The sequence below is a fragment of the Phalacrocorax carbo genome, chromosome 5, assembly GCF_963921805.1.
Source record: "Phalacrocorax carbo chromosome 5, bPhaCar2.1, whole genome shotgun sequence".
Lineage (NCBI taxonomy): Eukaryota > Metazoa > Chordata > Aves > Suliformes > Phalacrocoracidae > Phalacrocorax > Phalacrocorax carbo.
In genome coordinates, this window is record NC_087517.1 from 22075055 (window position 1) to 22090175 (window position 15121).

General features: G+C 37.3%; 1 protein-coding gene across 3 annotated transcripts in view; it reads left to right on the forward strand.

Moving 5' to 3' along the window:
- B3GALT1 (beta-1,3-galactosyltransferase 1) overlaps positions 1-15121 on the forward strand; it is a 224527-nt gene that overhangs the window by 160714 nt on the left and 48692 nt on the right. For 2 of the 3 annotated variants that reach the window (XM_064451512.1, XM_064451514.1), the window contains one exon: positions 6196-6234. The gene's annotated coding sequence lies outside the window, so the exon portion shown is untranslated. Of the gene's footprint in view, positions 1-2144; positions 2302-6195; positions 6235-15121 lie in introns of all 3 variants that reach the window. The other variant, XM_064451513.1, reaches the window with a different exon arrangement.

A 15121-nucleotide genomic window follows, 5' to 3' on the forward strand; every position in this document is an offset into this window, starting at 1 on the left:
ATTTTTAGACATCTGTACTAAGAGAAGGGAGATTAAGATGCCAGAAATTATTATCCTTCACAGGCAGAGTTACTCAGGATTCCTATCTGTATGATTGCAGATACTTGCAAACATTGATTCACCAGGATACAGCACTGAGCTACAATTCACACAGTTTTAGCAACACGCAACAACGCAGCAGTCAAAAAATTTGTCCCATTAGAACAGTGTACAAACTGTCAATCTGCCATGCTGCTTTACAAAATCATAATGTGAGGAAATATCTTTAGGTTTGCCTTGACCTACCATCTGTCCCCACAAAAAGTCAAAATGCATTAATTTACGTACACCATTTTGCCAGCCAGTAGCAGCTGTTAAGCATTATTTTTTCCCCCTACTCTTCAACTTATAAAGGACTATTCTTTATCCCTTCAGTCATGGCATATACATTTGGTGTGAAGAAAATAAACCAGAGCAACTGGATACATATCAGTCTGCAAAAAAGCACAGTCTAGGATGGAATAAACAACCCAGTGCACGTGCTCGCTATTTGCTATATACTGCTACCCTGAAGTGCAGAATATTTGCACAAATATAGGGAACACTCAAAGGCAGCAGGAGGCAGCACTTGTAACATAGACCGGTCCTAGTCTGTGCCTTCAGAGACCTATTTCAAATTAGCTGGACATTAACCTAAATAGCATTTACTTGAGTTGCAAATAAATTACACATTCTTAGTCCTAATTTCCCATTTCAGAGTGCAACAACATTTTAATCTATCCTAAAGCCAGGACAAAATAGATCATGTAATTCTAAGTAGATATGTTGGGCATGCTAAATGAGGAACGAGCATAATCATTTAAAGCAAAAGCAATTAGATCATAGGGAATGCATTTAAATAGTTACAGCAGCAATTATTTCATTTCCAGCTACATGAGACTATGAGACCATAACCTGAAAATTTAGTCAATAACTTTTGATTTGTAGACAAACACTAAACTACAGGGGTTTAGTTTTCTATGGTTAACTGATCAGAACATGCTTTTCATTCATTCTTGCTTTTTAGATTTTATTGTTAATGCAGAAAATCTGCATAATACTGAAAGCTGAAAGTGCAGTGTCAAATAAAAGGAATTTAATATCAAAATAACAGGGTCTATCGCACTTTTTGGTAATTTTTCATATTTAATTAATTGAAAACTTCACTTCTGAATTTTAATTCACTGACAAATAACTTCATTAACACAAAATTATGATTGCCTGTGGTGCTTCATGTCCTTCCATAAGGCTGACTTCAAAAACATACAAACTTTGGAGGGGGAGGGTGGCAAGAAGGAAATACACTGGGACAACCTTAGTTTTTATTACTGAAAGCAAAATTCCCTGTACAAACTCAAACTGTATGGGACCTTGGAGGTGAGAATAGAGCAGAAATTACATAGAGCAAGTTGTGAGAATGATGACTTGAGGAACCTGGCGAAGAAAAAGGGGAGAATCCTTAAGGCAGAAGATACAATAAAATAACTATCTGCATTAATTTAAAGGAAAATGTTGACAGTATGTTCACATAGCCTTTTGAAAGGGAGGGAAATAAATTAGAAGGATTAGATAGGATTTATCAATCATTGGAGGGATATGCATCTTTCTTTTCTCCCCTCCCACCTTCTGCATCATCAAATCCAGCATTATAACATTTTTCACCTTCTCAAATAAAGTTATGAACAGCAGTCCTGATGCCATGAGCATGCCAAAAGTTGCTCAGCTGTGCCTGGTTCTCTCTGCTACTGAATAATCTGTCCTAATCAATGTTTTAAAGAATAAACCCAATACGGTTTTCATTATGGCAATCTGAGGAGCTATACTAAAATTACAGTTAATTATGCATGTATAAGCTGGCTTTAGCCCTCTTTAGAGGACCCCAGGCTTGGCATGAAATTGCTCTTCATCTTCATAGGCAGACAAGAACAAACAGCACTGATGCTCAGATCACCATAATGGTGATATCTATGTTAAAAAGCAGAGAGGTCAAATTTCACTTTACTCAAGAACCATATCTCATAGAAAGAAATAGCATTGGCTTCTTTTATTTATACAAGTTTAGATAACACTGACACACATACATAAAAAAAAAGGAGCACTGAGTGCTGTTCTTTTATGTGCTGCAGAACTGCAGAAGAAATATGTGGAAGAACCATACATAGGCCCAATCCTCAATAATGTCAAAGCTGCATGTTTATCCATGATAACCACTGAAGGAATGCTAAAACACACCATGCCAGTGGCCAGTCTATTACTTGCTTTATTGTGCCAAAACATTTATAGGTAAGTCACAGCTGCTTGGTAGCTTTAGATCTGTTCTGGTCAGGCTATTGCAGCAACCTATTTTCTATTTCTTGTATTAATCCTTTACCTGCTCACTTTGTCCCTTCCTTTCAGACACTGTACGTTTTCTTCATAGCAGTTCGTATGCTGCTGCGTTTTGGACTTGTGACCAGAAGTGTTGATAACACACCAAAGTGTGAGATATTGCTGAACAGTGCTTGCACAGCATCACGGCTGTCTCTGTTTCTCGTGCTGCCCCACCACCGAGTAGGCTGGGGGTGCACAAGAAGTTAGGAGGGGACGCAGCCAGGACAGCTGACCAGAGGGATACCCCGTACTATATTACGTCATGCTTAGCAGTAAAACTGTGGGAAAGAAGGAGGAAGGGGGAACATTTGGAGTTATAACATTTATCTTCCCAAGTAACCATTAGACACGATGATGCCCTACTTTCCTGGAAATGGATAAATAGCTGTGTACTGGGCTTAACCCATAACTGACACAAAATAGCCGGTTATTAGTAGCAAAAAATAGCAATGTATCTGTCTATTGTCCTCTTTGTACCTCTTTTTTCTTCAGTTATTAACAGAAAACTGAAGGCATTTACAAAGAGTTAGAACAAAAAGAATACAAATGTCAGGCTTTTAGAAGGTCACAAAGTACTTGTGTTTAACTCTGGAAAGTTTGTGTAGAGAAAAAGTACCATGAATGGAAGAGGTCTGGACTACATCATCTGCCTAATTTTATCAGTATTTCATTTACACTTCTGCCTGTATTTCATTCCTACAGGCCATGTCATCTAACTAGTCTTTGTTTTACAGGTTTATTGAAATACAGTTTTGTGGCCAGGAGTATTAGTCATGCTTATTTTATCTGTTACTAGCAAAAGACATTCATGGAAGATCACGACTCTTACTTCAAATCCTGTCCTAAGAGACATAAGTTAATCCACTGTACTAACAAAACAAGATTGGTTTGGATTCACATACATGATAAAAATTGTCTCAAATAATATTTCATATGCAGACCAAACCCAAATCAAAAAATAAATTATATTATGTAGTTTGACACAGAAGTACAATGGTTAAAATTGCATAAGCCTAAGTAGGTCAGAACTCTCACTGACTTCTAAATGAAGTTGTGGGGTTTTGTACTTCTCTCTGAATATATACTTTTATGTGAAATAAAGTTATTTTTCAAAATATTTTTTGATTCCCTAACTTTATTTTCATAAGGCTGTACTAATTTTCTGCCTAAAAGACTGTTCTAGAACATCAGGAAAATACATGAAAAAAATAAATACATTCTGTTCTTGAACTTATTCAGTTAACAATAATTGCCATATTAGAAAATAACAAACATTTCAGGTAGATTGAAAATAATTTTTCTGTTAGCAGCACATTAGAGAGGTAACCTTAGATTTTGCTAATACACTAGGAGTTAAGCTCAGGGAAAGATCAATATTGTATTATTGATTGCAAAATTAAAAAAAAAAATAACAGCCATGTCTACTATTTGAATTTTCATTAGGCCAATATAAGACCTCTGGAATGTATCTTTGTAGATGGCCTGACTGTCTTCTATAATGACATAATTTTGCAGAGAAGAATCATTTGAGGAATGATTAAAATATTGAAGTGAAAGCAGTTGAGAAAAGGTAGCAAATGTTTTATAATTCTGTTGATTTATTTTTCCTCTAAGAGTAAAAAAATGCTTCACAAAAGGAATTTAAATCTTTGAAGAGTAAAACATGCTAGTAAAAAACAATCTCCCCTATGTAAAATAATACTATATACATGTGACTTCTTCAGGGGCATAACGGGCAAGCTGACTAGATAACACATCCAACAAAATGTTAACATAGAATATTAGGGGGAAATAAGTACGAGAAAGGAAAGATGTGTTTTGAAATTATATTACTATCACAGCAAAAAAGATGTAGAATTTTATCTGATACCACTGCCTTTCAAAGAACACTAATCCCATTTATCAACCAAAAATAACATTTGCCCCTCCTTCAAAAGCTATCTGGGAAATTAATCTTTGTGCCACCTATAAAGAGCACACAGCCTGGATATAACTTTTTTCAGTTAGTCATCATAGCTGATTTAAAAAGCTCTGTGGCCATTGCTACTCAGATATCATTATGGGCCAAATGACCATTGTCTCAACCTCCTCTTATCGGAGCCCAGAGGGCTTGTCATCAGAGAGATATAAAAACACACTCTCTGCTTCAGCAGGCTCTTAGTTGTTCTTCTGTACTGAGAGCACCAGAGGGTTCCTATAACATGAATTTAATTTGGGTAGCAATGATATTATGAGGCATCACTGTACATGCAAAGTGCCACTTCCCCTTAGCACACAGTAACAGTTTGAACATTCATAAACATCAAAACAGCTATGAATAATTTCATAGGGGATTCAACACACCAGTAGTGTTTCTCCCACCACCAGTTTTTTTCTGCTACTAATACACACAGTCTCACCATTTGCCTTAACATGATGTTCTAATTTTTTTTATATGTCATAAAACTTTCAAAATCTTGTTGCTTAACCTTTAGTCACCTTGTTATTATCTAACTTCCCAATCAGTAGTAAATTCTAAAAATTTTCAACTACTGAATAATCATTATTTTAACCTAGAATTTGTAGCCGTAGGAGCATAACTCATTTTTTACAGCAAGTACTTCAAAAAGTAGCAGCCAATAACAAATTTTAACCTTTTATTTCCATATTGTGCTGAATATCACAGTGAGCAGAATGAGTTTTGTCACTGATTTTAATGGGACTAATCTTGTATCTAATTAATAAATTCTGCTTAACAAGACAAAAGTTGGTAAGCTTCCTGGCTTTAAATCTCCACTTGAAAACTCTAGTTTCTTCATCAGAGAGCCTGAAGGAAATCTTTGGCAGAACAATATTTAGGCAGTCTAAATTTCCATTTCCACCTTGAATACCATTCTAACATGGTCGTGTAGATGAATTTGAATTTACTAAATGCTGTGTAGGAAAAAAGTATGTTTAAAAAAGCAAAAATCGTATGTCACAAATGTTTGAAACAAAACTCTTTCCTCCAGCATAGTAAAACATGGATGAGAATGAATTTAAGGATTCTTCCTTCAACAGGTATTTAGTAGAAGATTTACTCATCTAATTGCTTTTACAATGACAAAAATCAGTCAAGTGTTGTTTTCAAAATAGGGGTGAGCCAAAATTATCTCATGATGAGGCTTGAATCATCTATAGTTCCTCCTCTTCAGAATTTTTTTATGAAAGATATTTAAGAAGGGGTTCAGTTGTACCAAATTAAGGTTGCAATGACTGATCAATAGATAGGATATCAGATTCAAAACCAGAACATCTTCTACAAAGAAAAGAGGGACCTCTGAGTACAAAAGCAGTATGCTTTTTGTCTCACTATATATAGTACCGGCATTATAATTTCTTACTAGACAGCATATCAGCTGTCTCCTCCTCTTTTTTTGTTCACTGATCATAGCATAGGGATGTGGATAAGACTCAAGAGTCGTTCTGGGCAAAAAGGAATTAAAAAACCCAACTCAAACTCATCAATTAAGCTACATCCCAGCTTGAAAACTGCTTTCAGTCACAGAATGGCAGACATAGCACATTGCCTTTGAAGATGATGAAGTGGGCTTCAAACACATATCAGCAAGTACATGAAAATATTAGGGAGTCTCTTGTTTCTTTTTAATTGATAGCTCTTGAGTTTTGTTTATAAGCAATTCTAGCAAATTTTTGTGTTCAAGTAGAAAGAAACACCTGCATTTGTAGTACTTCATTCTATAGGAACACCAGTGATATTTCTGAAAATGTACCTACCTACAAGATGACTGGATATTTAAACTGAGACGCATGACGTCTGTCTTTCAGATCAGTGTCTGTTCACCTTAGGAGCCAGGAAATAATGAGGTAAGGAAGCTGTTTGCAGCTTTAATAATGCACTTGTACTTCTATTTCAGTTAATACCTACTTACTTTTAACTTTATAATACATCAATTTGTCTATTTGTTTTTGAAATTACAGATGTGTGAATTTATAATTTTAAAACAAAACAAAACACAACTTTAATTCTTTCATCCAAGATGGCTTTCCTAAAGAGAACTGATAACCATTAAAAGCAGCAGCATAACATATTAGTCACTTCCACTGTTTTGCTAGAATGCCCCTAGGTATAGAAACAATCCTTACTAATGACAGATGCAGTGCAAAATTCAGGCCCATGAAGAGATATATAATTCATGTTAGAAAATTCTTGTATGTATGGATTATATTGACAATCAATTCACAAAGAAAAAGGGAGGCTTGGGACCTAGAGGCTATCTTTTCAAAGCTTTATACAGGAGGTACACTCAGTAATCCTACTAATGAATAATAGGGTTAGTGTATACACCACTTATATGTGGCTTTCAAAAAGCTCCACATTTAGAAGAAACCTAAGGAAGCAGATGAAATAAAGAAACATGTCAACCAGTGATTAGACCTTTCTATTCATGTATAAGCTGCTCAACATTACTTTTATGCCTTTATTGGAATTACCACTGCTGGAAGGCAGTAATTCTAAGGCAGATTTTATTGTTTTGGCTAACATAGCTGTCCTGCTGAATCTTCCATTTCTTCTTTCCACATTGTAAAAACAGGCAATCTAATCTCTCTATAAAAGATACCACACAGCATAACTGTGTCCTCTATGTTAAAGAGGACATAGAGGTTAATGGGGAAAAGCTGGGGTCCATCAGTCCTGGTCACTTTTAAGTACAGGAGCACAGGAGTGAGCAATTCCAAAATGTAGAAGTCAAGCAGGCAAGACAGAAGGCCAGCTTGGCTGAGCCAGGATATTCTTCTAGAAATAAAGCAAAAAAAACCCAACTATATGGCCAGTGGAAACAAGGTCAGGCAACATGGGAGGACTACAGAGATACTAGTCACCACTGTAGAGAGGAAATTGTGCAGCCAAAGCTCAGAGTTGAAGCTGGCCACTACTGTGAGGAACAATAACAAGGGCTTTTTAAAACATGTTAATGGCAAAAGGCAGGCCAGAAACAACATTGGCCCATTACTTGATGAGCATGGTCACCTCACAAACAGGGACATAGACAAAGCAGAGATGTTTAACACTTTCTTCGCCTCGGTCTTCACACCAATGTTGGGCTCAGGGACCCCCAGAGCCCTGGGCTACAGAACCATGACTGTGGGAGTGATGAACTCCCAGTCAACCCTGAACTTGTGCAGGACTTGCTGCTCCAGCTAGATCCCTATAAGTCAATGGGGCCTGAGGGGATTTATCTGAGGGTACTTAAAGAGCTGGCTGATGTCATAGCAAGACCTCTCTCAATGATTTTTCAATGCTCTTGGGAATCTGGAGAGGTCCCAGTTGACTGGAAGCTGGCAAACGTCGTCCCAGTCTTCAAGGGCAACAGGGATGACCCCAGTAACTACAGGCCCGTCAGTCTCACTTCTGTGCCTGGCAAAATTATGGAGAAGGTTATTCTGGGAGTTATTGAAAAAACACCTGAAAGACAATGCAGTCATTGGTCCCAGCCAGCACGGGTTCACAAGGGGAAGGTCCTGCTTAACAAACTTCATTTCTTTCTATGACAAGGCTACCCACCTAGTTGACCAAGGAAAGCCAGTCAATGGGATATTTTTGGACTTCAGTAAATCTTTCAATACTGTCTCTCACAGTACCCTCCTGGACAAAATGTCCAGCGTACAGCTGGATAAACACGTAATGCAGCGGGGGAGCAATTGGCTGATGGGTCAGGCTTAGAGGGTCATAGTAAATGGGGTTACATCAGGCTGGCAGCCAGTCACTAGGGGGGTTCAGCAGGGATCCATCTTGGGGCCAGTACTCTTTCATGTCTTCATAAGTGACTTGGATTCAGGACTTGAAGGAACACTAATTAAGTTTGCTGGTTACACAAAATTGGGAGGAGCTGTTGACACTCTCGAGGGCAGAGGCCCTGCAGAGGGGTCTGGACAGACTGGAGAGCTGGGCAGTCACCAACCATATGAAGCTGAACATGAGCAAGTGCCAGATTTTGCACATGGGGCACAGCAACCCAGGATGCACATACAGGCTGGGGAACAGGAGGCTGGAGAGCAGCTCTGCAGAGAGGGACCTGGGGGTTCTGGTCGGTGGCAGGTTGAACATGAGCCAACAGCGTGCCCTGGCAGCCAAGAGGGCCCACTGTGTCCTGGGGTGCATCAAGCACTGCATTGCAGCTGGTCAAGGGGGAGGAATTGTCCTGCTCTCCTCTGCACCGGTGCAGCCTCACCTTGAGTACTGTGTGCAGTTTTGGGCACCCCACTACATCAAGGATACAAAGCTACTGGAGAGTGTCCAGAGAAGGGCCACGAAGTTGGTGAAGGGTTTAGAGGGGAAGCCGTATGAGGAGTGGCTAAAGTCACTTGGTTTATTGAGCCTGGAGAAGAGACCTCATCACAGTCTGCAGCTTCCTCACAAGGGGAGGAGGAGAGGGGCAGGTGCTGATCTCTTCTTTCTGGTGACCAATTACAGGACCCAAGGAAATGGCAGGAAGATGTGCCAGGGGAGGTTTAGGTTTTAGGAAAAGGTTCCTCACCCAGAGGGTGGTGGAGCACTGGAACAGGCTCCCCAGGGAGGTAGTCATGGCACCAAGCCTGACAATATTCAAGAAGCATTTGGACAACGCCTTCAGACACATGGTGTGAATTTTGGGGTTGTCCTGTGCAGAGACAGGAGTTGGACTCGATGATCCTTGTGGGTCCCTTCCAACTAAAGACATTCCATGGTTCTATGAAATGTAGGATCAGCGTTTCTCTGAGAGTGTTTGCACACCTTCTGGTTGCCAAGCTACAAAATACTTTCAAACTTTTGGGGTTTTCATATATGAAAACAGCTTTTGGGGAAAGAATCCAAACAAACATCTGTGGATGAGAGTTTTTTATTTGCTCACAGGACAGACACTACATCATGAGGATCACACTTACCTGCTCCATCTTTCACAGGAAATCTAAAAAACTCTACCAGTTTAGTTGCCTGAGGATTTGTCTTTCTTATCTCTTTAATCTTGACAAAAGGACCATAAAAGGCATCAGGTAAAGTCAGATTTTCCAGTTACTATGCTGAACCATCATATCAGGAAACAAATCAAATTCACAAGCTCATTCCACACAAGCTACAAAAAATTTCCATACAAAAGTGATTTGGCCAGAGTAAAGTGACAAAAAAGAAAGATTCTGGTCAAAAATTAAAATGAGCTATGCATCAGCTCAGATATAAGGTAGCTGACATTCCTTCCAGGTGTCTTGCGTATCTGTCATACCCTGTAGAATATTTTCAGGCCAAGATATGTTGAACTACTAGCTGTTTTTACTTTGAAGAATGATAAAAGCATTTGAAGAAAAGTAATTGAAGGAAAAGTTGGACACAGGCATAATTTCTCTTTAACTTTATCTTGGACAAAGTATTACGGTGAAATAAATTGCATAGAACTACTTCTGCTATTGATTTTCAGGAAAGCATGAACATTTCTACCTCTGCCATTAAATATTCTCAAATCCAAACAAAGGGACTTCACATGAAGACCAACTATTTCCTAAAATGCATAATAAAAATCCTATTTACAGAACAAAAATAATAAAAAAAAGAAGAAATTCAAACCAATTCAACATTGACAGACAAAGGCACGTTTTAGGTGCAATAATAAGCGCATCATCCTCTTCAAGGTTTTCAGCTTTATAGATAAGAGAACAATTTAATATTTTTAATTCTATGCAGATGGTTATTTTTATTCCTGTAAAGCTAGTGCAAAAATAGCCTAAGCTATAACAGAACTAGTATCTTCTGGTTTATTCTATAATTTTCTCTGCGTTGTAAAGGGGCGAGACCATCACTTATGAATTCTAGTGAAAAGTATGGAATGAACCTTAACCACAGTGTTCTGAATGTTTCCTATTACGTAAGTTCAAGGCTGAAGTCTGAAGCCACAGTATTTTGGACAGTACAAGACAGTGATCCTGAAACACAAAAATAAACTGAGCTTGGATTAATACCTGTCCAATTACACAACAATCTGTGTGAAATTCCACCAAAAGATATCCTCTCCCCAGAATATCATCAAACACTCTGGGAAATGAAAAGTGTCTCATAAAAGAAAAGTGTCTAACAGTCCCATTTTCTGCTCTGTGCATCTGGTGTAGTTCTGAATGCGCAATCTATATATAGTATCTCTGGATGAAATAACCAAAAGGGCAGAACAATGACAAACTCACCAAGTCATCCAAGCAGAATTCTTCTTCTAACTCCCACTCAGGCGGCAAGTTGATATATACAGTGGCCAAGGATGGGTACTACCATTTACCAATTATACCCTCAGTTTCAAGCTACCATTAATTAATAACTAAGTAACATTCAAAACACAAACCTTGCCAATTCGCAGTTTGCTATGAGAGTTATCATGTTTCAATCACTATTCAAAGCACTGAAGCTACCAATCAGATATGTTGGACCATATGAGCCCTTCTTGTCAAAATATGGAAATGCTTTAAGCTCATATCCCAGATCTGAATATTTCTTAAGAAGAAAACAGAATCTGACATATTAGTTTTAAAGAGACAGACTACAGCTGTAGAATTAAAATTGCATCAGGGCACAACAGGCTAGGGAAGGGAAACATTTCCCACTACAGTGACTGAACATGCTGAGAGTGCTTCTGAGACACTGACCTTTGCGAGGAGAGGGAGATTAGGGATGGGAAGCATTACACAGCTCTCATCTTTCATCCCCAGTAACAGCCAGTCACTGCAAGAAAGTGACACCACACATATATAAGGTGCCATATTTCTGTTAGGAGGGAGATTTTTCCTTTTCTCCCCCCCTCCATGTTCTGCTGTAATTCTTTCTACTTGGCATTCCAGCTGAAAACCTTGCCCAGTATGGGCTTTTGTACAGCCAATAAGCAGAACTAGAATGCAAAAAGTAACTAAAAAAAAAAAAAAAATTTTAATGCTCTACTTTAACAAGGATTCACCAAGGTATGCCCGATTACGTTATTATAGTATTTTATTTTGTTCAGTATTTTCTAGTAATTTTAAACTTGAAATGCTACTGCACATCTCCATAGAGCCAATATTCCTGTTTTGCATAGATTATTAATTATTCAGAAAGGTGTTTGGAACCTTAAGGTCTGCACAGGCTTCTTAACCCAAAAAGTTGGGTTAGTATTTTACAAGTTACTAATGGAAAAGTGACTCAGAACAAAAGTATTGATTAAAAATAGCTTGATAATATTATGGTTAACCATAATTTATATGTCCTACCCTCAGAGCAAGTATCTTCTGACATATGCTTGGTCATGCTTATTGGAAAAGTTAAAATTTTTATATTTAGATATATTTATAATTTACAAACAGACTAGGAAAAGAGAGAAAATTCTTTGTAAATCTAAAGGACACCAACTAGAAGTATATATTCAGAGCAATGTAATCTGCAAGTTACTTAAACACACACTAGCCAATAATTCTGGTGATAATAATCTTTTCCTTTACTTCAGAGCTATGTCAATATTAGGCTTCAATTTTACTGCACATGTATGCAATTTAAAATAAAATATCCATTAAAGTCTTTGTATATGTTATTAGAGTAAAGGTCTTTCTTTTCAGTCCATATGTAGCATCAAGGTATTAATATGAAAGCTCTGTTTGTCTAAAGAGGCCACCTGGAGCTATGTATTATATTGTCATCACTTAGCCCATTTATTCTAACTCTAGCTACATATTTGTGCATAAGTAGCTCATGCAAATCAGATAGATGGTTCCAAGGCTCAAACTTCACCAATTGTATGTCAGGATTACGTCAGTCAAGGGGTCAAGAACCAGCCATTACACATCTATTAAAATGCAAACCACACAGAACTTCAGGATTCTGCGTCCATTTCAGGAGGATTATAGTCTTCAAAAGAATTAAACAATAAGATAAGAGGTATTCACGCATAAGTGACTGGATGTTTAGGCTACTTGATGTGCTTTTATTTTCTAGCATTTTCTACTTTTATAGATCATAAAGATTGTCTAAATGCACACAGACTAGAAATTTCATTACACAAAAATCTGCTCTAATCACCACAAGGACATTTGCTTCACTGTCAAAAAATGCAGAATGTATTTGAAAAAGACTTTTAGTTGACTTAGCAAACATGGCAAAGGCATAGTGTAGCTGCTCAAGACTGTCTAACTCCATGTAACAGGATGGATCACAAAGTAAAGGTCTCTTCTAACCTCCTTAAGAAGATCATGAAAAGCACAATTTGGCCTCACACACACGCTATAGTTGAGAATCATGACTAGCTATAGCTGGGAAATTGAGACTGTCAAGGGGAATGAGTGGCATTTGTGGTTTATAATGCATAAATGAGAAAGGAAGGAGGACTAAAAGGCTATGGACAATTGTTAACGCTGCATAGCAGAAGGACACTCTATAAACAACAAAAATGCGTATTAGGACACTGGGGTACAAGAAGATATGTGAAAGTATCGTTGCACTTTCTTATCTTCACATGTGGATTTCATACCCGTAGTATCTGAGCATCCAGGATGCATGTTGCTTTTTCAAGGGAGCAGTAAGAGGCCTCAAGCAAAAGAACAGATGATTCTTTTTAATTCTGTATTCTGTGACGGCATACACAGTCAGCGTATACACAGTGAAAAATGCCCCAGCTTCCTCCTTTTTCCTCCTGTTGCCAAGCTGCACTAGGCTGTACAAGATTCCTAATGACTTCAATTGTTTCAGTTTGGGCCATGTTCCTTCTGGAATTTTGTAGCATTTTACAGTCCACTGTACCATGTTTATTTACCTTTATTGGTCCTCCTCTTGGTTTTTACTTAATTAAAGCCATTTATTTAATTAAATCCAAGCATTTAAATGGCCTCTATGACAGCCCTCTTAAGATACCACAATGCAACTTTTGCTATCATTACCAACATGATTGTTCATTTACTTGGAATTTAAAAATAAAAAAACCCAAACACAACTCATGTATTCTCTCCTGCTCTCAAAGTGTGGCTAAACATTTCTCAGATCCTTGCAAATATGTACATACAAACTTTAATTTTTACAGAATAAAATGTCAGGACATTCTTAACAACACACAAAGAATAAAATGGCTTTGTTAGAATTGTGCTTTTCCATCTGTGAGGGTTTTTCTCACTGGTCTGAAAGTGTACTGTGAAGAATTATGCACACTGAGATAAGAGACATCTCAGATGTTTATATAAATATCTGTGTTGAAAGCGATAAACATGGAGTTTTCTGGAAAACACCCATAATGTAACTCAACTGTCCAATTTTGCAGAAGATTAAGAGTACCTCAGAAAAACTTCTGATAAGTAGAAAGCTCTGTTAGATGTTAGATTAGTTCCAGGTTAACAGTTGCCTGATACTTTAAGTAAATATGAAGCTATTTGTCTGTAACCATACCACTCAAAAGCTAATAATCATCTAATCTTGTCAAAGACAGAAAGACACTGGTAAATGTATAGAAATCAATTGTTACTTCCCACAAGGAACTCCCTATCCCAGAGTGCCTAAAACCCCACAACCACACCTATGACAGTAATCGGAAACAATCACTATATTGTTAAAAAGGAATTGGGAAATTCTGTCATGTGACATAACCATATAGCTGTAGTAGAGTGGAAAGAAAAGACAGCTCATGTCAGTCAAATTGCGTGAACTATGCACAAAGTGAAGTATGACAAGAAGATATTTTTGTAACCGACACTACTGCTTAAACATAAGCAAGGCTAAGGCTTGAACTAAAACAAATGCATCTTTCGGTTCACTTCAAGCTGTAGAAAAAAGAAGAGGTAAAGGACATCTGTTGGGATCACTAAGCTAGAAAAGATGCCCTCTGACATCCTAGTCTTAGAGCAACTAGAGTTCTCACTGCATGATTAAATCAGATTTTAAAAGACTACTGATTATAATAAAAAGGAAAACCAGGGATCTAATTTTTAGGTGCCTAGAGCACCATTCGCTCAACTGAACATAGTAACAATCATGGTACTCTGGAATTAACATACCAGTCACCACAAAATTAGGCCATCCAAAAGTCAGACTTTAATTTTTCTAGAAGTCTTTTTCACTAATGGTTGGGTATAGCTGGAAGCAGCTCAGTGTAAAATGCAACTTATGTAGAGCTGGGTAGGAAACTACTGATTATTTTTGAGAAATTGAAAATATTGTCCTAAATAAAATTCAACCTAGCATATTTCTACTAACAGAAAAGTAAAAATTCAAGTTATTCCAAATGTTTAGTTTGAACTCTTATTCTTTTCATGCTGAGGACTGAATTTTAAAACTCAATTTTAAAAAGCTCATTTTCTCCTGAAAAGATCCAATTCTGAACCTGGAAACCAGAATATCATATATGAAGAATTTTAAATCAAAGCCAAATCACTCTAAGAAAAATACATGTTGCATACATACATAGAACAGAATTTCTTAATAAAACATTTATTTAGAAAAAAAAAATTCAGATTGTAGTATTTTCAGTGAAAATACAGTGATTAAATTTGTGGTAGCTACTTATAACATTCCTCCCTGAATAAAAGGTTGGAGTGGTAGTATTATACGGTGACTGCTTAATGGTATTATCTTTCTATATACTCAGTATTAATACATAGCCACATATCCTTAGTCTTAATGAATACAAAATAGTTGTAAACTTAGTTTCGTGTTTTCCTAGTGCTAATATTTCAGCACTGATTCAGCATTCCCCAAATCTGTCACCTCTGTTGTTTCCTATAGGACAACTGA